This window comes from Staurois parvus, unplaced genomic scaffold (assembly GCF_062004578.1).
Source record: "Staurois parvus isolate SC_StPar_1 unplaced genomic scaffold, SC_StPar_1.0 ptg001689l, whole genome shotgun sequence".
NCBI classification, from domain to species: domain Eukaryota; kingdom Metazoa; phylum Chordata; class Amphibia; order Anura; family Ranidae; genus Staurois; species Staurois parvus.
This window is the reverse complement of record NW_028319485.1, coordinates 22,840-50,219: the sequence shown is the minus strand read 5'-3', so window position 1 is coordinate 50,219 and position 27,380 is coordinate 22,840. Positions and strand designations below refer to the sequence as shown.

General features: G+C 44.2%; 1 pseudogene across 1 annotated transcript; it reads right to left on the bottom strand.

Moving 5' to 3' along the window:
- Nucleotides 1-1,592: 1,592 nt before the first annotated feature.
- On the bottom strand, nucleotides 1,593-27,075 carry LOC149434736 (uncharacterized; annotated as a pseudogene). The gene is made up of 2 exons (XR_016308630.1): nucleotides 26,973-27,075; nucleotides 1,593-7,907 (listed from the first exon to the last, which is right to left on the bottom strand). The product of XR_016308630.1 is annotated as an uncharacterized LOC149434736 (transcript).
- Between the last annotated feature and the right edge of the window lie 305 nt (nucleotides 27,076-27,380).

Below are 27,380 nucleotides of genomic sequence, written 5' to 3'. Positions count from 1 at the left end.
ATCCAACAGGGGGTGGTAAAATATGAACCTGCAGCCACTTGCTGGTGATTTGGATTTTTAACAATGCTACAGATTTGTTATTTTTTGCACATTCCCCACCACTATACAGCCGGGAGTGTGAGGACTTTAGTAAAGTCTGATTTCATGTGGAAGTGATACAAATGGCTGTGAATCCGCCTGTTACTTCCATGAACATTGCTGCAATGTGCCCTGACCCCACCACCGGACAGCAGAGCATGGTCCTGTCATGGTGGGTGTCACTGGGAAGGGTGGCGGGAGCTCAGTGGACCTCCTGTACACAGACCAGGAAGTGACATGTATGACGTGGATGACATCACTTCCTGGACTGGAGCTGTCATTCTCCGGGATCAGTGCCGGGGGAAGCAGCTGATGGAAGGTGGTCTGTGTTCCATCATCTGCAGTGGAGTAGACAGGAGACATCTACAGTCTAATATACCCCGGGGGTCTCCATAAAGAGAACCTGTCACCTATATGCCATCACATAGGAGGCTATTGGTCCCCTACATGATAGCAATACAAGTTATGGACAAAATAAATAAAATTTTAAGCATAGAAAGAGACACATTTTTTTTAATAATGTAAAAATGTTAGAGCCCCCCTCCCCCCACACACACCTACAAAAACACGCACATTGGGGTGTATACATAGGAACACAGTGATCCCCCCACACGTTACATATCAGCGCACACGCCGGAGGGAGAGCAATGATTGGAGCACCAGTGCTCCTGTGTAACTCTATACTGATGACCTGGAGGGGCTATTAAAGCGTTCCAAGTGCACACAGTGTTACGGCTTGACATGTTGGGAATCCCATTTCCTCGGCACAACCTCATCTTTTATATTTCACCAGAAAATAGGTCATGAATTGCATTTATGTGCTCAGAAATAAACGTTACTATATTGTTCCTGAAATGTTGCCTTTCATAAACTGTTGTGCTAATATCATGTAACATAGAAAATGACAACTCCCAACATTGTATTATATAGGGTGTCTGCTATCAAAGAATACATCAGATTTGGGGTTTAGGGATCTTCAGGAATAAAATGATTTTTAAAAGGTGTAAACAAGAAATAAAAAAAAATGTAAAAATGTCCCCAGGACTCCATGCACCCCTTCATTCCATGCAGTCTTCAGGAACCAGGAAACCACAGAGAAGCCAAGTGTCCCCCGACTTCCTCTCCAGGCTGGGATGTCACTCTGGTCAGGTGCCACCTACAGGGGAAGAAGCAGACTGCACCGGCCTACATCTGCTCTATGCTTTGTCTGATCAGGATGGCGGCCATTTCTCCCTGAACACAGAGCGCCCTAAACACGAGGTAAATGTGGTGCAGCATTGAGCCCCGTCCAGCTGTAGTGTAGACTTTGACAGGCTGCAGGCAGTGGGGCTGGACGCTGTACCTGTGCCTACCAGGTGTATTATAATGCCAGCATTGCACCCACAGGGGCCGGATCCCCCATGTACAAGGGGCCTAAGAGATACCATCAGCTTGTGTTCCATTCCACCAGACTCCTAGAACTGGAAGAGGACCTTTTTGGGGGGATGTGTTGTAGAAGAACCCAGACCACGGTATTGTGCGGTGAAAATATCATCCAACTTTATTCATCATACATATGTGACACTTTAACAACAGAAGGAAAGAGATAGATTGTTTACATTTCAAGGATCTATTTATACCGTTTATATCATCTATGCTAAGAAACTGATTAACATATACCACGCCCCTCATTAATACCAACCCCGCCCACTCATGTAACCCTCTAAACATCCAAATCCCTGTAACTTCCAATGAGACACTTTTATCTTTTATCCATAACAAGCTGATTGGGTACAAGAAAAACCCGAGCCCCTCCTGCTCGTTCCCACACAACAAGTCCATGTCACCATCTACAAGGTGAGAGGACCTGAAGGAGAACAAGACCATGACCACCAGGACCATCGCCTGACTGAAGCCATGCTCACATTTCTTTCTAATGCTGCTTCTATGGTCTACTCAGATACAGATTTGGCAGATGTACATTCGTGTCTTCAAGGAGCTGATCAAACATGATCTGTGCTTGACCATCTTTTTTGGGGACTAGAGGTGACATTAGGGGTCTGATAGACCTCTTGTGTTTCTTTAAAGAGGATCTGTGACCAGCAATATGTTATCACATGCGAGGCTATTAACCCCCTATATGGCAATAATAAAGTTCAGAAAAGAAAAGTGTAAAGTAACACACTGTAAATGAAAAAACACACAAAACACATTTTAAAGCCCCCAGTTCCCGTATACATGAGAAATTGCAAGGGTTGGGTGCGGTTATGTAGGAAAACATCAATCACACTACACATTGTACATATCTCTGCACACACCATTGCCGATGACATACTACTTTTTCTAACAGACCCACATATCACGTTACCTTATTTGCTACACGATTTCAAATTATTTCAGTATTTGGCCAACTTGAAAATCAACTTTTCTAAATCCCAAGCTCTTAATGTCTCATTAACTCCAGACATGATTAGACAAGCAAAATCAAATTTTCCTTATACCTGGCAGTCTGAGGCTATCATTTATTTGGGAATCCAATTGCCAACCCACCTTACGGAACTCGATGCCAAAAATTTTTTGCCCCTCTTACGTGACATCACCAAAGACCTTCAGACGTGGAATAAACCTTGGTTCTCCTGGTTTGGTAGAGCAGCTATACTTAAGATGAACGTGCTCCCTAGAATACTATATCTACTGCAGATTATACCAATTCAATTACCAAACTCCTTCTTTAAATCATATAGAACGCTCTGTACCTCCTTTCTTTGGTATAATAAATGCCCAAGAATTAGCTTTACCCAACTTACTATGCCCAAGAAGAGTGGAGGTATTGGATTGCCGGATATTACCCGTTACTACAGGTCTCGTCACCTAGCTAGAATAGATTGGACCACGAACCACATTCGTAAGGTTTGGGTTGGTGTGGAGGCTGATTTCTCAAAGATACCGCTTGCCACCTCCCCTTGGCTGAAAACCTCTCACATTCCTTCTGAGTTTCGGGAACACCCTCTTATAGGTCCCACTTTATGCTGTAGCTCTCAGTTGTTCCAGAAAAAAGAACTTTTGTCCTCTCCGAGCCCTCTAACTCCGATCAAAATGAATCCGGACTTTCTACCAGGGATGTCTCCGACCTTTCTCGCCGGATATAACCGTGAAGATAATCTAACAGTACGTCAATTCTTCAAAGATACTAAGCTCTTATCTAGAGAAGACGTTACAAAGGCGTGGCCATCCCTTACACTAACGCCTTGGATGTATAGACAAATCCACCACTTTTTACGAAGCTCCCCACATCTAAAGGATTTTTCAAGGCCACTTACTCCATTTGAGAAACTCTGCTTTACAGACTTCCCCCAGAGGCATGTGATATCCAAGCTTTATTCCTATCTTGAAAGTGCCAATACATCTCAATCTCGGAAGACCTGTGAGGCCTGGATGCGTGATCTACAACTTCCAATGTCACCAGAGGACTGGGACCACATTTATGATCACATGCATAAAGGTTCCATATGTGTCTCTACACAAGAAAGCAACTATAAATTATTTTCCAGATGGTACAGAGTTCCGTCTGTGATTCATAGATTTGATCCTAACGTTCCGGATTTATGCTGGAGATGTTACCAGGCAACAGGTACACTTCTACATATATGGTGGGAATGTCCGCTGCTACAGCCCTTCTGGAGAAAAGTTCTGGACATAATCGCACAAGTAACTACATACACCCTAGACTTTACCCCAGCACAATTCTTACTCCATCACTCCTCACTTTCTGTAAGGACTTATCGTAAGTCGCTTGCCTTACATATGATAAACGCGGCAAAGCAGTGTATTCCTGTTCATTGGCGATCAGACCATGTTCCCACCGTGCGAGAGTGGCTTCTTAGGATCATCAGGATCGCGGAAATGGAGGAGCTGATCTCAGTGGCAAAGAAACACCCCGAGAGATTCAGGAAGACTTGGGCTTGTTGGACTCACTTCCAAACTACTAATACTTATCGTGGTTTAATGAAGGAATGAACAAGAAGAGATTTGGAGATACGGAAAACCTTGAAAGCTTTCACCTCAGGAATAGCTCCATAAATGGAGTCTAACCGAACCGTATCCTAAATTAAAGATAGAATCTGTGTCAGTTTGGCCGTTGCTTATTGATGTGACTGGTTTGGTTGCACTTACTTAATCATAAACCCCATCCCCCCTTCCCCCTTTTTTTTTTTCTCTTCCTTCCCCTCTTCCCTATATATTTGTTTTTTGTGCTCCCCCTCACCCCAATATGATATTACTTTTCATATTCCTCTTCCATTTACGTGCTCTTTTCTTTCTCTCACACCTTTTTCATACTCTATTTAATCATATATTTCATAAGGAACAGAGTATTCATACATGTACAGGTGTGACGGTTATCTACAAAACTAACCTACATTTTTCGGATACGGATACATTGGACGTATATACCTTGAAATGACACTTTTGTCTTACTCTTCACAGTCCTGTTATCCGAGATCTCCCTACACAGTGGACTAGTGTGCAGCGTACTTCTCTAAATCACATACTGTTATCATTATTTCTACTGTTACATATTATGCATCTGCTTTATTGTAGGACTTTGTTTCAGGATGATCTACAATTTAATTACATGTCTTGGTCCCGTCTGCGTTACGGGAGAACATGTAAGAGGTACATTCGCGGACTGTGATCCGTATCTGTATATGATTTGTTAAGCCTTTCATATTTCAATAAAACTTTTTTGGAATAAAAAAAAAAATTCAAAACATTAACAATAACATATAAAGTCATTTATAAATCCGCCCCAAATTACATCACCGATCTTGTCTCCAAATATCACCCAAACCGTACTCTCCGCTCCTCGCACAACCTCCTGCTCTCTAGCTCCCTTGTCTCCTCCTTCCATGCTCATCTCCAGGACTTCTCCAGAGCTTCCCCCATCCTCTGAAATGCTCTACCCCAATTTATCAGACTATCGCCTACTCTGCTAACTTTTAGGAGATCTCTGAAATCCTCTCTCTTCAGGGAAGCCTATTCTGCCCTCAGCTAATAATGGAATCTTCTACTCTTCCAACCAGTCCATCCCCCACAGTTAGTACCTTTTTTGTACCACTAGCCCCTCCCTCCTAGATTGTAAGCTCCAAGGAGCAGGGCCCTCCTATCCCTCTTGTATTTAACTGTATTGTTGCTGTATTGTCTCCCATTATATTGTAAAGCGCTGAGCAAACTGTTGGTGCCATATAAATCCTGTATAATAATAATAATGAGAGGAGATAAAATGTGGAAAGAAGTCATTGATAATGGGAGAGGAGATGGAACAGGTAATGGGAGGAGTGGACAAGGTGGGCTTAGCTGGAGACCTCAAGCCTGGCTGATGATGTATCAATAGTCAGAAGAACCTGGAATGGACTCTCCCACTGAGGCTTCAGAGACTTGGTAAGATAATAGACCCCATCCTAGTCTCTGGTACTGAGGCAGTGTTGGTCATGTATTACCTCAGGATCCAGAAATGAAGAAAATGTTTGGAAAAACAACTCAGTTGGTGAATCATGAAAATGCATTGCATGTTCATTCAAAGCTCCATAAAAAAAGATAAAGATGAGAATCATGAGGGAAGCTGTTCAGTTATTGATGCTTATCTTATAAAATTGTCAAAAGATAAAATATTTAAATCCCTTCTAGTTGTGTATTGATGGACATAAGCACTAAACTCAGTTCATCCAATCATTACATTCCAGTTTGCTCAGATTTTAGTTTGTTTCTTTTAAGGTAACATTTTATCTTCTCCCTTCTTCTCTAGCTTGTGGGATGACATTGGAGATGTGAAACTAACTTGTGACACCTGAAACTTCTTTAATATCTCTTTTCTTCCAGAATTTAATCAATGCAGAAATTTGTGAATCCTCCGGTGATAGATTAGACCGGCATTAACTGTAAAAGTTTTGTCACATTGAGAGCATTAAAATGGCTTCTCTCCAGTGTGACTCCTCTGGTGTCTGATAAGATGTGACTTCTGAGTAAAAGCTTTATCACATCCAGAACACTGATATGACTTCTCTCCAGTGTGAATCCTCTGGTGTGTGATAAGATTTGACTTCTGTGTAAAAGCTTTATCACATTCAGAACACTGATATGGCTTCTCTCCAGTGTGAATCCTCTGGTGTCTGATAAGATGTGACTTTCCTGTAAAAGCTTTATCACATTCAGAACACTGATATGACTTTTTTCCAGTGTGAACCCTCTGGTGTCTGATAAGATATGACTTCTGTGTAAAAGCTTTATCACATTCAGAACACTGATATGGCATCTCTCCAGTGTGACTCCTCTGGTGTGTGATAAGATGTGACTTCACTGTAAAAGCTTTATCACATTCAGAACACTGATATGACTTCTCTCCAGTGTGAATCCTCTGGTGTCGGATAAGATATGACTTCTGTGTAAAAGCTTTATCACATTCAGAACACTGATATGACTTCTCTCCAGTGTGAATCCTCTGGTGTCTGATAAGATGTGACTTTCCTGTAAAAGCTTTATCACATTCAGAACTCTGATATGAGTTTTCTCCAGTGTGAATCCTCTGGTGTCTGATAAGATGTGACTTTCCTGTAAAAGCTTTATCACATTCAGAACATTGATATGACTTCTCTCCAGTGTGAATCCTCTGGTGTGTGATAAGATATGACTTCAGAGTAAAAGCTTTATCACATTCAGAACACTGATATGGCTTCTCTCCAGTGTGAATCCTCTGGTGTCGGATAAGATATGACTTCTGTGTAAAAGCTTTATCACATTCAGAACACTGATATGACTTCTCTCCAGTGTGAACAATCTGGTGAATGATAAGACTTGACTTCTGAGTAAAAGCTTTATCACATTCAGAACACTGATATGGCTTCTCTCCAGTGTGAACAATCTGGTGTTTGATAAGATGTGACTTCTCAGTAAAAGCTTTAACACATTCAGAACACTGATATGGCTTCTCTCCAGTGTGAATCCTCTGGTGTGTGTTAAGACTTGACTTCTGTGTAAAAGCTTTATCACATTCAAAACAATGATATGGCTTCTCTCCAGTGTGAACTCTTTGGTGTGTGATAAGATGTGACTTCACTGTAAAAGCATTATCACATTCAGAACACTGATATGGCTTAACTCCAGTGTGAACAATCTGGTGTTTGATAAGATGTGACTTCTCAGTAAAAGCTTTAACACATTCAGAACACTGATATGGCTTCTCTCCAGTGTGAATCCTCTGGTGTGTGTTAAGACTTGACTTCTGTGTAAAAGCTTTATCACATTCAGAACAATGATATGGCTTCTCTCCAGTGTGAACTCTTTGGTGTGTGATAAGATGTGACTTCACTGTAAAAGCTTTATCACATTCAGAACACTGATATGGCTTCTCTCCAGTGTGAACTCTTTGGTGTACTATAAGGTCATTCTCGCTGGTAAAAGTTTTGCCACATTCAGAACAATGATATGACTTCCCTCCATTGGGAACCTTCTGGTGTGTGAAATATTTTCTCTCCATTGTAAAATCTCCAAATAAGAAGTAGTTTGAAATGACTCCTCTTATGTATACTTGGGTTGGACTTTAGTGTAAAGTAATTGTAACTTCCAGAACACTGAAATTCCTTTTCTCCTGTTGTCCTCTGAGGCTGGATCAATGTGGAAGAGGATCCAAACCATGACTTTTAGAACACAGATATGACTTGTATCCCGTGTGAATCCTCCAGTGAGCTGCAATAAAGACTTTCAGTCAATTAAGACACCCATGTGTTTTATTTTCCATGTGACTCAGCTGTATTCATGAAGACCAACATGACCGAAAACTAGATTCATCAATCCACCTATACAAAAAAAAAAAAAATTAAATTTAAAATTCTATATAAAGGGCTACATAAAGTTGCTTTCTATTTTTAATGTTCATTACTAAATATATCTTATGAATAGAAAGAATATGTACAGCATTATCTACAGTATTTTTATAATCAAATAGATTTTATTAAAAAAGTTTATAAGTGTGCACAGTATTCCCAACATTCAGCCCAGACAATGGAGTCATACATTCTCACGTATAGGCGGTTGTGGCACTGTTACAGATCATACAGAACAATAACTTGCTTTGTCTATGGTGTCACTTTTACCTTTTATAAACAAATGAACAAAGAAAAGAAGAAACAACCTAGAACAATTCAGCTGTACACGGCAAGTAACTCCTCCCAGTACATACATAGATAGCTGACACCGATCAATGAGGCCCGTGTCTACAGGATCATACCCCAAGTATGGGTCTCCAATGTAGTCACCATTCAGTAGGATACAACTGGCCGTTCTTCTATGGGGCTAAAAAAGCTAAAGTTTTAAAAACCTATGATGTTAATGTGGAGATCACCTGCTCAATCCACTGTTGTCTGCTGGGAGTTTGAGATGATAGCCAAGATCGGGATATTTTTTATGGTCAAGCAGCCTCACTATTGCTATATGACTTGTAATAGGAGGAGGTGTAAATAATTCCTCCTCTATTGACACCAAGAGGCACACCCGAGGAATATTGAATGCCAACGTTATAATACTGTTCATATCGTTCCACTTTTTGAATAATTTTGGACATCTCCAAAACATGTGTATCAAATCCCCAACAACACCGTTACAATTGGGGTCATAAGGGGAAATCCCTCCTGTCCTAGCTGAACAATTGAGCTGGAGTCCTGAAAGATCTATGCAAAAGAAATGACTGAGTTTCTGTGAAGAGGACAGAGAGATGAGAGGTATGGAGGTCACAATCACCTCCCACCACTCTCTCTTATTTTCTCTGTTTCCCATTTCTTTCTATAAGTCTTCGGTAAGAGTCAAAAGACTGGAATAAATATATGAGAGATCATGCCTTTCCCACTGGTGCCATCTGAAGCCCATTAACAAGTGTGAGAGTGATGTGAAATCTGTATCTGATGGAAGTAGAAACCGATGGATGGGATCTAATGTGTCTACTAAGTCCCACCTGGTAAGATGTTGAAGTTGGGCAGCTATAAAATAAAGTCTAACATTTGGTATTGCTAGGCCTCCTTGGTCTTCACCATACTGTAGAGTAGTGAGTTTGATTCTAGCTGACGGCTTCTTCTAAATGAGTTCCCCAAACTGGGAGTCTATACTGGAGAACCACTTACGAGGTGTCCACATGGGAGAATTGTGGAGTATATAGAGGAATTGTGGGGTCCATATCTTCTCTTGTTCATAGATTTTATTGGAAAGAGATAATAGTTTTACAAGGAGCTGATAACAATGTGATTGCAGGACTCACCAACAGTAAGTCAGAAGGGGTACAACCCTTAGAGGTAACGTACAGGTTGTAATTTGTACAGTACAAATAATATCTTCATACATTAAAGTGGAGTTCCAGTGAAAATAAAAAATAAGTCAGCTGCTACAAATACTGTAGCTGCTGACTTTTAAAAGACGGGTACTTACCTGTCCCTCGATCTCGTGGTGTCCTCCCCGCAGCCCGTTTCACCGGCCGCCCTGTGTTGCCAGTGCCGGCATCTTCAGTGTGGGCACCCAGCTGTGACAGCTTGCAGCTTCACATCCGGGTGCCCACTGAGCATGTGCGAGGAACTCTGTACTTTGTGAATGGTCCTGTAGTCTTCTAGGACCTTTTATGTGTCCCAGAAGACTACAGGGAGGGAGGGGGGAGGACAACTTCCGCTTCTGATCACCTAGGTGATTGCAGTAGAAGTGGGAGCGGGTACCTGTCAATTTCGGTTACCCCCCAAAAGGTGCCAGTGGGGTCCTTAACCACTTGCCTACCAGGCACTTATACCCCCTTCCTTACCAGGCCAAATTTTCAACTTTCAACGTTGCCGCACTTTAAATGACAATTGTGCGGTCATGCAACATTGTACTCATTTTTATAATTTTTTTGACACAAATAGAGCTTTCTTTTGGTGGTCTTTACTCCCCGCTGGGTGTTTTATTTTATGTGCTATAAACAAAAAAAGAGCAAAAAATGTAAAAAAAAAAGTTTCTTTGTTTCTATAACATTTTGCAAACAGGTAATTTTTCTCCTTCACTGATGTGCACTGATAGGTGGCACTGATAGGCAGCACTGATGAGGCGGCACTGATGAGGCGGCACTGATGAGGCGGCACTGATGAGGCAGCACTGATAGGCAGCACTGATGAGGCGGCACTGACAGGCAACACTGATGAGGCGGCACTGATAAGTACCAGTGGGGTCCATAACCAGTTGCCTACCAGGCACTTATACCCCCTTCCTTACTAGGCCAATTTTCAGCGTTCTCGCACTTTAAATGACAATTGCGTGGTCATGCAACATTGTACTCATTTGGAAATTTTATCATTTTTTTTACACAAATAGAGCTTTCTTTTGGTGGTTTTTACTCCCCGCTGGCTGTTTTATTTTTTGCGCTATAAACAAAAAAGAGAGCAAAAAATAAGAAAAAAAAGTTTCTTTGTTTCTATTAAAATATTTAGCAAACAGGTAATTTTTCTCCTTCACTGATGTGCGTTGATGAGGCTGCACTGATAGGCAGCACTGATGGGCACTGATAGGCAGCACTAATGAGGTGGTACTGATAGGTGGCACTGATGATGGGTACTGATAGTTGTCACTGATTGGCAGCACTGCTGGGCACTGACGGGCGGCACTGGTGGGCAAAGATGGTTGGCACTGCTGGGCACTTGTGGGCAGAACTGGTGGGTGGCGCTGCTGGGCACCAATCCTCAGGTCACTGATCATAAGTGCCCTGATGATCCATCCTCTGACAACTGCTGGCAGTACCTTCCTCATGCTCTGACAGTGTGAGGAAAGTGCAGTCGAGAACCGGAAACTGCAACTCCGATGACCAGCGTGTCATAGGACACAGCGATCATGGAGATCGCCAGGTTCATGCCCCCGGGGGCATGCAGGAGAGAGCATTCTGGGAGGACATCATATGAGATTTCTACATGGCAAATAATTTCCTAGCAGGTGTAGTAGAGTCATAGAAATCCAACAGACCCAACAGTCATGACATGCATGCTGCTGATTCTGTGTCATTGAATCACTCATTGAAAGGGGCGTGTTCAAAATAATAGCCGTGTGGAGTTCTATTAGTGACGTCATTCATTCTTTGATAAACAGGTGGCAATTATTGCCCTTATTTAAGGAAGGAAGGCAGCAAATGTTGGACATGCTGGTTACAGTGCATTTCTCTCTGAAATTCTGAGGAAAATGGGTCGTTCCAGACATTGTTCAGAAGAACAGCGTGCCTTGATTAAAAAGTTGTTTGGAGAGGGGAAAACATATAAAGAAGTGCAGAAAATGATCGGCTGCTCAGCTAAAATGATCACAAATGCTTTAAAATGGCAACCAAAACCTGAAAGATGTGGAAGAAAGCGAAAAACTACCATTGGAATGGATAGAAGAATAGCCAAAATGGCGCAGACTCAGCCAACAATCAGCTCCAGGAAGATGAAAGAAGGTGTGATGTTCCCTGTGAGGACTCAGCCAACAATCAGCTCCAGGAAGATGAAAGAAGGTGTGACGTTCCCTGTGAGGACTGTTACAATTAGAAGACGCCTATGTGAAGCCAAGCTATCTGCAAGAAGTCCCCGCAAAGTCCCACTGTTGGGAAAAAGACGTGTGCTGAAGAGGTTACAATCTGCCAAAGAGCACATTGACTGGCCTAAAGAGAAATGGTGCAACATTTTGTGGACTGATGAAAGTAAGATTGTTCTTTTTGGGTCTAGTGGGCGGAGACAGTTTGTCAGACGACCCCCAAACACTGAATTCAAGTCACAGTACACTGTGAAGACCATGAAGTATGGTGGTGCAAGCATCATGATATGGGGATGTTTCTCATACTACGGTGTTGGGCCTATTTATCGCATACCAGGGATCATGGATCAGTTTGAATCCATCAGAATACTTGAAGAGGTCATGCTGCCTTATGCTGAAGAGGAAATGCCCTTGAAATGGATGTTCCAACAAGACAACAACCTCAAACACACCAGTAAACATGCAACATCTTGGTTCCAGACCAACAAGATGGACGTTATGGAGTGGCCAGCCCAATCCCCGGATCTTCATCCAATAGAAAACTTGTGGGGTGACATCAAAAATGCCGTTTCTGAGGCAAAACCAAGAAATAGAGAAGAACTGTGGAATGTGGTCCAATCATCCTGGGCTGGAATACCTGATCACAGGGGCCAGAAGTTGGGGGACTCCATGCAACACAGATGTACAGCAGTTCTCAGAAACAGTGCGACTACAACCAAATATTCATGAAGTCATTCAAAGGAAAGCAAAATCTTCAAACATTTTTCAGTCTATATATTTTTTTAGAGGAACAACACAAATTTGATGTAGTTTTCTTCATGTTGTGATTTGGAATAGAATGTGTCGTGTTCCCAATGCATTTGTGTGGATGGAAATAAAAGTATTAGAAGGATTTTCAGCTTTAGTCACTTTTTCCAACACACTGCTATTATTTTGAACACAACTGTATATGGTATGAAGTGTAAGGTGGTGGAGCTGGTAGCTGTGTATATAAAGGTGGAAATCAAACCTCTGACATGGGGGTCACATTTACATATGTTATGTGACAGTAGGCAGGTGAAATCACCTGGTTGCGATAGGAGTCCCAGAGTGGCTGGTCCAGCCCCATAGTGTTGATGCCCAAACCGGATGGGAGCTGGCGATTTTGTAATGACTTCCAACAGTTAAATAAAGTTACAAAGTTTGACATCTACCCCATGCTGAGGATAGATGAATTAATCGACCATCTGGGAGCAGCCCGGTACATGACGACGCTCGATTTGACCAAAGGATATTTGCAGATACCCCTAGCTGAGTCAGCAAAGGAGAAGACTGCATTTGGAACACCAGAAGGTTATTCCAGTACAGAAGAATGCCGTTCGGGTTACAGAATGCACCGGCTACCTTTCAGCGCAAAATGGATCAAATTCTTCACCCCCATCAGAAGTATGCTGCAGCTTACCTGGACGATGTGATTGTCCATAGCACAGATTGGACCTCACATTTGCCAAAAGTTCAGGCTGTACTAGACTCAATACGGAAAGCTGGGTTTACGGCCAACCCAAAGAAGTGTATGATTGGACAGGAAGAGGCCAGGTACACCATTGGGAGAGGAGTAATAAAACCCCAGATCAACAAAGTTGAGGCGATAGAGTTGGCCACGCCCAAACAACAAGAAGCAGGTATGGGCTTTTCTAGGTATTGCTGGCTACTATTGGCGATTCATTCCCCATTTTGCTTCTCTGGCAGTGCCCCAACCAACTTGACAAAAAGGAAGGAGTCGGTCGTGGTTAAGTGGTCCCCGGAGGCTGAAGCAGCATTTCAGTCTTTAAAAAGGGCTTTATGTAGCCAGCCAGTTCTATACTCACCAGACTTCTCAAAAGACTTTGTGGTCCAGACGGATGCATCCGATGTTGGCTTAGGAGCAGTGTTGTCCCAGGTTTGGAAGGGGGAGGAGCACCCGGTAATCTACTTGAGCAGAAAGCTTAAATCTCACAAGGAAAATTACACCACAATTGAGAAGAAGTGTTTAGCAGTAAAGTGGGCTCTAGATTCCCTGCGGTACTATCTGCTAGGCAGACATTTTGACCAAGTCACGGATCACGATCCCTTGAAATGGATGGGTCAAAATAAAGAGACCAATAGAAGGGTAAATAGGTGGTTCCTGGCCCTACAAGAATTTAACTTCACGGTAAAGCATCGCCCTGGAGTTCAGATGGGAAATGTGGATGCTTTAGCCCGGGTTCATGCCTGCCTGGCTACTGGTGTTACAACCCCAAGGTTGAAACAAGAGGGGGGGTATGTGACAGTAGGCAGGTGAAATCACCTGGTTGCGTCCTGGATGGACGATACATTTGTCCAAGGTTTAGACTATATGGGGATTTGTTCCACTAGGTGGGAAGTGCTGAGTCCTTCAGCACTGAGGTAATGAGCCCAGCTGAAGATAGTGGGCTCATTAAGGCCTTTATAAAACTTCCCAGCCTGCTTAGTGAGTTGCTCCAACCTGGAACCAGATCTGTGCCTGAACTGACTGGGGACAACATCCTATCTGTGTGCAGTGAGACAAAAGCCTATGTGGCTAAGCCTCCAACTAACAGGGGCTAGGTATAGCATCAGGCTATACCTGGTGGATAGCTAGGGAAGCTATGTTGTACAGTAAGTATCCAAGTTGGCCAGGATTTGATGTTTCTTATTTTTTTTTACGTTTTTCTGTAAATATTGTAAATAAACTGCACCTTTTTGTTTTTTTCACCTCCACTGTTGTGCTGTGCCTGTGTTTTGTGTTGTGCACCCATCCAGGGGGTCACACACACCCGCTGCTGAGCAAAACCTGTTACAGTGTTCAAACCTGGTCATGTCTGGGAGGGAGGGGGTTGGTGTGTAAGTGGGAGGAACAAAAGTGATTGACCTGAAGATATCTAAAAAGTTCAGGTCTAGATAGTTTGTGGGAGTCACATAGGGTTTGGAAGGGTATAAAGGAGTCTGGTGTTGAACTAGACTAGCTCTAGGACAAGCATGAAAAGAAGATGGAGGCATCCATGCCGGATAAAAGCCTGGATTGAGGAGGTGTGCCATGAGTGGGTTATGGGGTGACTGTAAGGTGTATCAGAACTTTAGACTGTCCCAGATAGATGGGTAGTGTGACGGAGCGTAGGCAGGACAGAACACACAGAGTAGATGGCAAACGCACAAAGCTTTATTGAGACAAACAGATGGCAGTCACCGAATAGGGGAGTTCACAGGGAGGGTGAATACGCCAGTCCAGGATGACACGGAATGATCAACACACTTAAAGTCCAGCACAGAGAGCCAAGGAAGAGTCTCTGTAGCAAGTAAAGTCTTCCCCAGCTGTGGGAGAAGGGGGGTCCTAGGCAGCCTTGGGTCTCTGCCAAGCCTGGCCACAAAAGGTCCCGGCCACAGCTCTCGGGCTCCTTCCGTCAGCTACCCAGCGATGAATACCTCGGGAGCTCTGCATCAGCTTCTTAAAACTGGTTGTACCCCCCTAGTCACCTAGGCAACCGGGGGGGGGGCAGAGCTAGGGTGGCTCAAGCTTGCCTTAGGAATTCCTTTCATATTTTCAGGAGGGGGGAGGGGCATGGATGAGAGATGGCAGAGAGAGAGCAGGGACAGAGAAGGGGCTGGGGAGGGCAGCTGTGACAGGTAGTGTTGAGTAATTAGGTCTTGTAGTGAACGATAGTCTCTGGAGTGTAGCCATAGTAAATTGGAATCTGATAAGGGGTCACAATCTACTGACTCTATAGCGACCCATGGGGGGGAGGGTGTCATTTTTACTGCATGATATTTAGGGAGTTGAGCAAGATGTGCAGCTTGGAAATATTTTGCAAAGTTCAGAAGCCCCAGACCACTCTAAGTTTCGGTGAGGTACGGATGGACCTGGGCAGATGCAGTTTAATAGTGCCCCATACATAAGTGGTGCCGCGACACTAATATGCAGAGGAAACAAAAAGGTATATATATGGGTAGGACCCAAAAAGGTATAATATTTTGGATAGAATTGTCATTTTTTACAATCATGATACAACCCATCCATGAGAGGGGTAGTTTGGACCAGGATGTCATAAGATTGGTAAGGTGTGTTAACATAGGAGGGTAGTTAGCAGAATATAGAATATTGAGGTCTGCCATCAGCTTGGGTCCTAAATCAGGAATATATTGACTGGACCAAGAGAAGGGTGGAGGGCGTTGTAGTTGTGACACAGTTAAGGAGGGTAGAGAGATATTAAGAGCTGTAGACTTTTTGGGATTCACAACCAGGTCCAAAATCGCTGCAAATTGGTCCAGGCATTGGAGAAGGTTGGGTGCTGAGATCAAAGGAGAAGATATGAAGAGGAGATTGTCATCAGAGAAAAAGCATAACTTATGATGATGACCACCAAGTTCTAATCCTTTAATATTTGTGTTAGTTCTTATCAACTGTGCTAAAGGTTCATCGCTAGAAAAGGAGGGGGGGGGAGGGGCAGCCTTGCCTCATTCCCCTTTGTATGGAAAAAAAGTCTGACTTGTAACCCACATATCTCAAGTAAGCCCTTGGGGAGGTGTAAAGGGGTGATATCCATTGGAGTCAAAGGCTTTTTTTATGTCTAAGGAAAGGAAACAGCCGGGTATGCGGCGTATGCAAGCTGCATGTTCTAGCAAAATCACTCTGTGGTCTCAGCTTGGCAGAGGGGGGTTAAAACCCATCTGATCCTTGTGTATCAAGGTGCCTATGATGGAGTTCAGCCATGCAGATAGGATTTTTCTAGGATTTTAACATCCAAGTTAAGAAGGGAGATTGGTGTGTAATGAAGCCATGTGGTGTGATCTGATTGGGGTTCAGGTAGCATAGAAATGGCTGCTGTTAGGGAGTCTGAGCAGAAAGAATAACCTTTGAGTAAGGCATTAAATGCATTAACCAATAAAGGTGGAAGGAGGTTAGTAAATATTTGGAATATAGGGCTGTAAGCTGTCTGGGCCAGGCCGATTATTAGACTTTAGGGACTTGATGGAGTTCGGGACCTCAAGTTCTGTAATAGGTGTTTCCAGGGAAGAACATTGAGAAGCTGAGAGTGTTGGTAGAGATAGGCTTGAGAAAAGTCCAGTGGCCTGCGATTCATCATAGGAGCCGGTCTCAGAGTATAATTCTGCTAGATGTTTGTGGAAGACCTGTAATATTTTATTAGGATGGCTGGTGTGTGAAGTTTTTGTAATCTTTAAATGGACAAGTCTGTGTGTGTGGTCTGAGGTTCGCAGTCCCAGGGCTAGAAAAGTGTCAGGTTTGTTTGTGTTCATATAATGTTCATGCCTGGATTGGCGTAGAACTTTTTCATCTGATTCTGTCAAGAAAACATCTATTTCTAGCCTGGTCTTGTCCAGGACAATCTATGAGAAGGTGAGGGGTCTGATTGGAAGGCTTTGTTGGCCTGGTGAAATGAGGTTTCTAAGCGGTGATGGATTGCTCGCTGTCCTTTCTTGAGATGTGAGGCTTGGCTGATACAGGCTCCTCTAATTACAGACTTATGGGCTTCCCAAAAGGTCAGGAGAGAGATGTCATCAGTTGTGTTATGTGTCAGGTATTCTTTGATGGCTAGTCCAATGTCCAGTCTGTGGGATGGGTGAGCCATTTAGACTCCATGTACTGCTAGTTTGTTGGGGTACTAAGGAGGAGAGGGTCAAGAGGACAGCTTTGTGACCAGTCCAGGGGTAAGGTATGATGGTTCAGGATAGGAGGGCTGGGGACATACCTCTAGTCAGAAATATATGGTCAATGTGGGAGAAAGTTTTATGTGGATATGAGTGGTATGTATAGTGTCTTCTAGCTGGGTTAGCTTCTTGCCATGTGTCTATGAGAGAGCGTTGTTGGAGTTGTTGCTGGAAGGAGGATGTGGATGGATAAGAGGTTATGGGAGATTTGTCTAAAAAGGGATAAACTAGCTGGCTGGAATTGCCACATAGTAAAAGTGTACCTAATTTATGGGAATCTATTACTTGTAGCAAATGTGAGTTAGGACTGCAATTGGGGCATAGTATGAAGCTATAGTGATCTCTGAGTCAAGGAGGTGACCCACTAGAAAATATAACGGCCCTCTGGGTCCCAGATCCCTGCCTTGGGTGTAAAGGGAGTAGAGCAGTGGAAAGCTTTGAGTACACCTGTGCGTTTAGTTGCGGCAGAAGCCATATAAACCTGTGGGTAGGAAGAGCTGAGATATTTCTGCATATGGCTGGCAGTAAAATGAGTCTCCTGCAGGCACACCACATGTGCTTTGGCATGGGCAAAGGAGTTGAAGGCCTTAACTTTTTTTATTCAGGGTAAGTATATTTATTGGAGCCATGATAAAGGACAGATGCAAAGCTGATTGTAGGTGTCGCATCATGGTGACATCACTCCTGGGACAGGAATAAGAGAAAGAAAGAAGAGAAAAGTGGGGGAAGCAAGGTTAGTAAAGAGAGAGAAATGTCTGACAAAACAGGTCAGGAGGCCAAAAGGCCATGATGTGAAAACAGGTAGGTTGTCCATCTGTCTATGTCACTGGGATATAAATGGATGGAAATAAACAGTCCTGGGCAGGCCCAACTCAGGGCGACCAAGGAAAATGTGGGGGAGCAGTGAACATCTTCAGAAGCCACAGAGGCCAACAGGATATTAAACATCTGTTGTATAGAGGAGTCAGGCCATGGATAGACTATTGGGATGAAGATGTCAGCCTGCAGATATAAGCAGTTGGTAAGTGTATGCATTGTTCAAAGAGGCTATGCTTGGCTGGGTATCATGGGCATTAAACAGCATTAGACCACAGCTGGATGAAAGGGTGATCCGTTTGTTATTTTGTTGTCCAGCTATTAGTAGAAGGTTTAGCTAACAGCATTGAGCTGTTAGTTGCAAAAATTGTAGAATTATACTAAATATATATTTTTTTGCTTACAAACTTTTTTTATTTTTTAAGAAATAGACTTCAAAATGGCATTACAGCTTCAAATAGAATATACAAGAGAAACAAGGAACAACTGCAGTATTCATTTTAAAGGTGGAATTATGTAGAATAAAAGGAAAAAGAGAAAATAAATTTAGTACATGAGCAATATAGGTAGAGAGGGAGGCAGAGTTATAAAACGACCAACAAAGTAACTCAATCAAAGCATAAATGGTCCTTATTGATCTAGTAAATGCCTGTGAGTTCTCCAAAGTTCCCATTTTCTGTCAAATAAATGCATCTTATCCAATAGAGTATAATGAATTCTCTCCATGAGCATCACCGCATCAACTCTGCAGAACTGTGGTCAATGGTACTGTGAGGGATTTCCAATGTAGGGCAATAGCCCATAGGGTGGATATACAAATGCTATGGATTAGCCTCATAACCTCAGTCTGAACTCCCGAGATAGGGGCTCCCAGTAGGCAGGACTGCATAGACAGATGCACCGGAGCACCTGCCACTGCAGAGGCAACTTCAGAAATGTTGTGCCACACCAATGAGAGGCTTGGGCAGGCCCAAAATATATGCACTAGAGTACCAGCAAGGCCACAGCCCCAGAAACAAAGGTGGGACGTCCCTGGATACATGGCGTGTAGTCTAGATGGGGAATGATACCATCTGGTTATTACTTTGAGGGCCGTCTCATGGACAGAAAGATCTAGAGCTCTTACACACATTATCCATCATGGAATCCCAATCCTCATCAGAAAAAGTGACATCACTATCAGCCTCCCATTTCTGTCTATAAAGAGGGGGTGAGGGAAAGAAAGTAACCAAAAATTGGCGATACAAATCTGAAATAAGACCCCTGCCCCTAGGAGAGTCACGGCTAATACATTCAAAAAATGAAATCGGAGATGAAGGTGTAAGACCAAAATGTGAATTAAAAAAATGTCTAATCTGTCGATAATGATAATATTCATGAAGCGGAATATCAAAAAGTATGCGTAGCATCTCAAAAGTGATACAAGATCCTCCTCTCTGAAAGTCAGATGACCTAATAAAGGACCTATCATACCACCAACGGAATACCTGTGAAGATGAGAATGCTGTAATAAAATTTGGGTCACCAAAAAATGATGAACCTGGTGAGACAGAGGAGACAAGATTCCATTTAAGTTTATAACGGGACCAAAACATCAATGATTGGGCAACAATGGAATTATAGAGCAATAACGAGCGGGGGGGGGGAATTTTGGACCATAATACACCTGGTAAATAGAACGGATGTATAGACTGAGATACAAATCTGATCCATGGGACCTGGGAAGTAATAGTCACCCATTGTGATAGCTGTGCGAAACGGGCTGACAGGTAGTAAAGCCAGAAATTGGGGAGACCTAGGCCTCCCGCCCATTGTGACCGGTAGAGGTCTGATGAAGTAAAACGAGGGCGTTTGTTACGCCAAATAAAATCATTAATAATCCGTTGAAAGTGATCTAAGAACTTTTTTGAGACAGGGATTGGGAGTGATCTACATAAAGTAATTTAGGGAAGACATTCATTGTTACTGCCGTGACTCTGCCCAAGAATGAGATAGGGGATCCATGCCAGATCTTCAATAGAGGTGAGAGGCGTGACACACATGGTGGCCAATTAGCAGCAAATAATTTTGAGTATCTGGGGGTGAGGTTTATACCTAGGTATGAAATCTGATCTGTGGCCCAACGAAATGGAAAAGAATTGCGGAGAGATGCACCCAGGGAATCAGGAACATTAATAAGCAGAACTACTGATTTAGTAAAATTTACAGTAAGACCTGATACTGTTACAAAGTCATTCAATAATGAGCAGAAGTCAGGCAATGACACCAACAGTTTAGTAAGGAAAAGCATAACATCATCTGCATACATACAAATTGTGAAATGTGAACCAATAATGGGGAACCAGAAATGTCTGAGTGTGATTATTGCAACTGCCAAGGGTTCCAAAACAAGCGCCAATAATAAGGGTGAAAGAGGACAACCCTGACGGGTACCTCCGCCTAGTGTACAAAATACAGAATTGCAGCCTGGAAGTCTTATTCTTGTTTTGGGGGGAGTCATACAAAGCATGTACACCAGACAGAAATTCATCACTAAAGCCCATCTTCTGCAGTAATGAAAACAAGTATGGCCAGAGGACACTATCAAAGGCCTTGTTAATGTCCCGGCTCAGCAACAAAACTTCTTTAGAATGCAAATTGGCGTCCTGAATAACATTTAATGTGAGATGAATATTGTCCGTGATAAGTCTGCCTGGGATAAATCCCGACTGCTCCGGTGAGACCAAAGAGGAGATAATGGGGCCAACCTATCTGCCAGAATGTGGCTAAATATTTTCAGATCATTGTTCATCACTGAGATTGGTCTATAGTTTTGAGGTAAATGATGGTCTTTCAGGGGTTTAGGTAATAGAGACAGGTTAGCCAAGAGTATCTCCTCAGGAAACCTACCGCCCTGCAAAACATCATTGAATAATGACATCAAAGAGGGAGCCAATGTAGGAGCAAAATGTTTATAATAACTGGCCGTGAACCCATCCGGGCCGGTGCTGTGGAAGTTCTTAGTGTGCTAATCACACAGGATATTTCCTTCAAAGTGCATGGGGCATTGGGAGAGGATATCTGAGAGGGTGAGAGAACAGGGAGGGGTATAGAATCAAGCCATGAGCCATTTGAGGAAGCAGAAGTTGATTGCGGGGGAGCTAATAGGGTGGAATAAAATTTTTCAAAAATACCCAGGACTTCACGAGGAAGAGAGGAGATACTGCCGGATTTAGTACGTAACTTGTAGATATGTGGGGGTCGTATTGAAAGGTTTCATTTCCATGCGAACATAGTAGACGCTGAATTAATATTTGTAATAAAAAGGAGGCCTTCGACCAGCGTAGAGCTTTTTCAGTTTTCTGGGATAGTAAAATATTCAGTTCTAGACGCTTTTGCGATATCATGGTTTGTTACGGAGAGATGGATTGCCATCATGAGCCCTATAATGTGATTCTAATTCTCGGGTAAGTTTCTGAATTTGTTTCCACCGCTCTCTATTTCTAGAAGAAGCCATAGAAATAAGGTGGAAATAAAAACCCTACTAGAGTAAAACCTTTTCTTACTCTCTGGGAATGTCCTCTTGTTATGGACCGTACATTCCAGAGCCTCCTCGAGACCTGGACCAAAAAGATTATCACCAATAAAGGGTAAGGCACAAAGGTGCAGTTTGAATGCTGAGTTCCCTGCCCAGGTTTTTAAACAAAATGCCCTTTTAGCTGAATTCACTAGGGCAGAGGTTCAAGCCGCTAGCTTAAAGGATTTGGCCGAGGCATCCACAAGGAAACCAACTGCTTTAAACAGCAAAGGAAATTAATTATTTATTTCAGGTACTTATATAGTGCTGTCAGTTTACGCAGCGCTTTACATATATATTGTATATTCACATCAGTCCCTAACCCTCAAGGGGCGTACAATCTAAGGTCCCTAACTCACATTCATACATACACATACTAGGGACAATTTTGACAGGAGCCAATTCACCTCCCAACATATCTTTGGAGTGTAGGAGGAAACCGGAGTACCCAGAGGAAACCCATGCAGGCACAGGGAGAACATGCAAACTCCAAGCAGGTGGTGCCGTGGCTGGGATTCGAACCAACAAGCCGAGTACTGCCAGGTGGAAGTGCTAACCATTTAGCCACTGTGCTGCCCTATATTTCAGGATTTGCTGCCTGAAGGTTCCTGCCAAAAGATGCGACTAACTGGGTAAGCCAGCATTCCAGATTTCTGGTGACAAGGTAGATGATAAAGCTGGCCTAAAGCTGATGGAAGTGGAATCCCAGGCCCTGCGGAGTAAGACTTCACCCCTCTTATACATAGGGTCCTTCATGGCCCCCATATCTTCAATGTTAAGTCCGTCCTTTTAGAGACTTTAGATAAGGGGGTGTCTAATTTCTGAACCTTGTTAAATTGCTGGGACCTGTTATCCTAAAAAGGAAACCTCCTTTCAAGATTACTTGAGAAAAAGGGTTTCCTCTCAGGGCTTTCCCATTCCTGCCTAATGGTATCAACCAGGGAACTATGGACTGGAAAGACACTAGTCTTTGTAGCATGCAAACCTTGATACATGAGGTCATGCTTAGCTAGGCAAACATCCTCCTCCTCGATCTCTAAGGTTTTGTAGATAGCTTAAAGGAGGTCGTCCACATCTTCCAGGGGCAATTTGTTCCTGGAACCTCTGGAGGAGCAAACTTCACCGTCCTCCTCTTATGAGCCTGAATCTACCTTTGAGGAAGCAAGAGACCTAGGATCCTCCTCCGGGTCCTCCTCCCCTCTTAATGCATCTGCTACCTACAAACCCACCGATTGGGTCCAAGGATCCAGTGGCGACTGCATTTTTCCAATAGGGATCTAAAGGATACACTACCACCTCCCCCCCACTCCCCCTCTCTGTTGGGGTCCCTCAAGGCTCTGTCCTTGGGCCCCTTCTCTTCTCCATCTACACCTCCTCCCTTGGCCTCCCTTGGCCAACACTCTCACGGCTTCAACTACCACCTCTATGCTGACGATACGCAAATCTATCTCTCGACCCCTCGCCTCACCCCTTCAGTGTCCGCCCGAATCACCAGCCTACTGAAAGACATATCGGATTGGATGTCACTCCACTTCCTTAAACTGAACCTCTCTAAAACCGAGCTCCTAGTCTTCCCCCCTGCCCGCACCCCCCCCCCCACTGACTTCTCCATCACGTCCAACCATGCCACCATCAAGCCCACCCCGCAAGCCAGAGTACTTGGTGTCATACTAGACTCCAATCTATCCTTCCAGCCCCAAGTCCAATCACTAACAAACTCATGCAGACTCCACCTCCGCAACATCGCCAAAATCCGCTCGTTCCTAACCCCAGAAACCACTAAACAGCTCATCCACTCCCTCATCATATCACGACTCGACTACTGCAACTCCCTCCTCACTGGCCTGCCTCGCCGCTGGCTATCCCCGCTTCAGTCCATCCTGAATACGGCTGCCAAACTCATCCACCTCACCAACCGCTCCGCTTCTGCCACCCCCCTCTGCCAATCCCTCCATTGGCTTCCGATTGCCCAACGGATCAAATTCAGAATGCTAACACTGACATACAAAGCTGTCAATTGTTCTGCCCCAAACTACATCACCGACCTGATATCCATCTACCACCCAAAACATATGTTTTGCTCCTCACAAGACCTTCTTCTCTCTAGTTCCCTGATCTCCTCCTCCTATGCTCGCCTCCAGGACTTCTCCAGGGCATCACCCATCCTCTGGAACTCCCTGCCCCAACCCATCAGAATATCACCCACTCTCCTCTCCTCTCCTTTAGGCGCACCCTAAAAACCCACCTCTTCAGGGAAGCATACCCCACCCTCACCTAACTGCCGATCTCCTCCACTCCTCCTACCACTCCAACCCACAGCTTTTCCTCCCATACTACTATCCCCTCCCTCCTAGATTGAAAGCTCCAAGGAGCAGGGCCCTCGAACCCCTCGTGTATCACATTGTATTGTTATTGTATTGTTATTGTACTGTCTCATGTATTGTCTTCCATTGTAATGTACAGCGCTGAGCGAACTATTGGTGCTTTATAAATACTGTATAATAATAATAATAATAATAATAATAATAACAATATTAATAAAAGGATTGAAATGTAGACATGTCATCCTTAATGGAGGTGAGCACTTTATGGCAGGCTGTAAATGACTTATCCTTAATTAGGCTAGCCACACAATTGCAGCATAAGGGTTTTTCCCAAGCTGAACCCAATTTAGCTGCACAAACTGCACACTTCTTCTTGGGGGTCTGACTCTGCACCTTGTCCTGGACTTTAACATACAATAAGCAAGAAAAAACATAATACAGAAAATAATCAGCCCAGGGCCCCTCATACAAAACCACTGTGCTGGGGGAGCAAGAAAAGGAAGTGTGCCCACCAGGGTCAGCAAGAGGGATCAGAGTCCCCAAGCTTACCTTAGAGGAGCCAGTGCCTGAAGGACCAGGGTATGCCTGAGAAGTGCCAGCGCCTTCCATCCATCCCTCTTGGTGTAGAGCCACAGGCTCTGCTGGGTCTGTACACCAGACTGGCTGCCTGTGCTAATATGGAGACTGGAATCACGAGTCTCCGGCGCCCGTTGCCGATGTCACCACGGCCGGAACTTCCGGATCCTGGACAGCACCCAGAAGTTGGGGCTACTTGCACGCCTGCTTGGCAGTCACTCTGCCACATTGTGTATCAGATGCTTGAGCCCCCCCCCGCACGGGAAGGAGAACGACAGGAATCAAAGGTCCTGGACCCCTCAGGACACCCCCGATGATGGTTTTCATCCACTGAGGCATGGAAGGACATCAGGAGCGCAGCCCCACTCCTCCTGAAGGGATCACGTCAGGCAGGAGGAAGTAATCCAGACCAGGATCCACCAGCAAACTCTAGGGCCCAGGACTTCCAAACAATCAGTTCCTTGATGACTGCACCCATCCTTGCAGAGGAAACACTAAAAACTCAGGAGGGAGGCCTGGTGGTCCGCCTTTTATATTACTGTACTTACATGTTTCCTGTCCCAGAGGGAGGAGCTCTGTCTCAGGAAGGCTGTCCTGGAGGACGTTTGGAGAAATGAACATTAGAGTGACTGAGAGACAAAAGCCAGAAATAGATCAGTGGCTGCATGCACACCTCATTGTTAGGCTGCAGGTAGAGAGGCAGAGATGAGCCAGGATTTATCATGAAATACAAATTAAAGTGTATTATTATCAAAACAGCCAAGAATATTTCACAAGGTCTGAAAAGTATGTAAGTCATCGAGTTATTCCCCAATTTAAGAAGAAGAGCATAACTGCAGGTAGTAAATGTAAGAGAGGAGTTGCAGATGATACGATGGTGGGTAATATGTACAGGAGAGGAGTGTGGGGGGTATGACAGTGATGGGTATGTACAGGAGATGAGTACGGAGGTATGACAGTGATGGGTACGTACAGGAGAGGAGTACGGAGGTATGACAGTGATGGGTATGTACAGGAGAGGAGTACGGAGGTATGACAGTGATGGGTATGTACAGGAGAGGAGTGTGGAGGTATGACAGTGATCGGTATGTACAGGAGAGGAGTACGGAGGTATGACAGTGATGGGTACGTACAGGAGAGGAGTGAGGAGGTATGACAGTGATCGGTGTGTACAGGAGAGGAGTACGGAGGTATGACAGTGATGGGTATGTACAGGAGAGGAGTACGGAGGTATGATAGTGATGGGTACGTACAGGAGAGGAGTACGGAGGTATGACAGTGATGGGTATGTACAGGAGAGGAGTACAGAGGTATGACAGTAATCGTTATGTACAGGAGAGGAGTACGGAGGTATGACAGTGATGGGTATGTACAGGAGAGGAGTACGGAGGTATGACAGTGATGGGTATGTACAGGAGAGGAATATGGAGGTATGACAGTGATGGGTATGTACAGGAGAGGAGTGTGGAGGTATGACAGTGATGGGTATGTACAGGAGAGGAGTACGGAGGTATGACAGTGATGGGTATGTACAGGAGAGGAGAACGGAGGTATGACAGTGATGGGTATGTACAGGAGAGGAGTACGGAGGTATGACAGTGATGGGTATGTACAGGAGAGGAGTACGGAGGTATGACAGTGATGGTTATGTACAGGAGAGGAGTACGGAGGTATGACAGTGATGGGTATGTACAGGAGAGGAGTACGGAGGTATGACCGTTCCCAGGGAGGAGTATCTCAGGAAGGGTCTATACTCCACCATAACTCTGGTTCTCGGAGTGTCAGGTCCCAGCGGGTTCTCCTGGTGTCTCTCCTGTTATTCTGTCTCGGACACATCAGAGGAACATGGTGGGAGATCGGCCTGAATGTCCTTCCTAGGAGGGAATACCGGAGCCATTCTGAGGCCCATTTAATGGCCGGCAATGAGGAGGAAACCAACACTGAGAAGTAGATGCTGAGATATATACAGCACGGGGCAACACAGTGGCTGAGTGGTTAGCACTTCCTCCTGGCAGTACACGGGTTGTTGGTTCAAATCCCAACCATGGCACCACCTGCCTGGGGTGTGCATGTTCTCCCTGTGCCTGGGTGGGTTTCCTCTGGGTACACCGGTTTCCTCCCACACTACAAAGACATGCTGGGAGGTAAATTGTCTCCTAAGTTGTCCCTAGTATGTGTATGTGTGAATGTGAGTTAGAGCCCTTAGATTGTTCGCTCCTCGGGGGCGGGGACTGATGGGAATGTACAATATAGATGTAAACTGACGGCGCTATATAAGTACCTGGAATAAATAATAATAATACACCCAGATCATCGATGACGAGGAGGAAGGTTCGGTCACAGATGATTGGTCCGTCTATAGCAGGGACAGGAGCCGGGACCAGGAATAGGAGATCCACCTGACTTACCCGTGTGCTCTGACATGGAGAAGATCCCATGCTGGCCCTATGGTGGCCGTGTGTTCAGGATGGAGACCGACAATCACAGGACCTTCTAGAAGCCGATCTAAAATGGCTGAGAGGAGGAAAGTGTTCCCGAGACAGGAAGTGACACAGACAGGAAGTGACTGCAGACAGATTTATACAGAGGGTGCAGTATGGAGAGCAGACACTAGATGGTGCTGGTCCAACAAAAGCTGAATAGTATAAAACAGAAAAAAACCTGAAAAGCAGAAGAGGATGGCGGCTCGTAAACTTCCTATTTAGCAGCTTGAATTCATTGTCCCACTCTACAGGTTACATCACATCACGTGACTTCATCAGGAGTTGGCCATCGGACGTACAGCTGCCTATATATACCAATATAATCCTTAATAG